We start from the raw sequence: 676 nt of genomic DNA on the forward strand, positions 1-676 counted from the left end.
TTATAGATGCTTGGCATTTCGGATACTAAGTATGCATACAAACACAGCCATCAGGTAGCTACTACTCTCTCCAGCCGCTTCAGACAGCAAGCCAGCTTTCCAGCATCATCCCCAGTGTGTCTCCCTGTCCATTCCCCTGACATCTCCACCCTGCCGGTGTTGGCCCTCTGGCTACTACAAAAGCACCAATACTTACCCAGACATCACTTCTAGCAGGCCTCTGCCAGTTTCCTTTCTTATCGCTGTACAGAGTCACTGTCCTTCTTTTCTGACCCCCATGATCTCAATCATGTTATTATTTACTGAACTTCCAGAAGCTTCTGTACCTTCGCACCCTACAAACCAAAGAGGGTCTTCCCCTTCCAGGGATCACTCTATCCTTGTAGCAACACAGCTTTGACATGCCACTGCTGTGGCCGCTCTAAACCCATCCCCTGCCTCCTGGAATAGGGTTCCTGCAGATAGGAACACAATTCTTTCTCATTAATCCACCGCAGGACCAGGCACTAGGAGACTGAAGCAAACTGCCATGGCTCACATCCTACCAGGTGTTCCCTTGCTTAACTCTTGGTCTTGTCTAGCTGGTTCCAGTTCTCCCCATTTGCCCACGTAAGAGCCATGACAAAGGCTTTGTCCTCACCGTCTGGATCCCAGATCAAGGGTGCTTTCCCTCTCC

This window comes from Mus pahari, chromosome 9, assembly GCF_900095145.1.
Source record: "Mus pahari chromosome 9, PAHARI_EIJ_v1.1, whole genome shotgun sequence".
Lineage (NCBI taxonomy): Eukaryota > Metazoa > Chordata > Mammalia > Rodentia > Muridae > Mus > Mus pahari.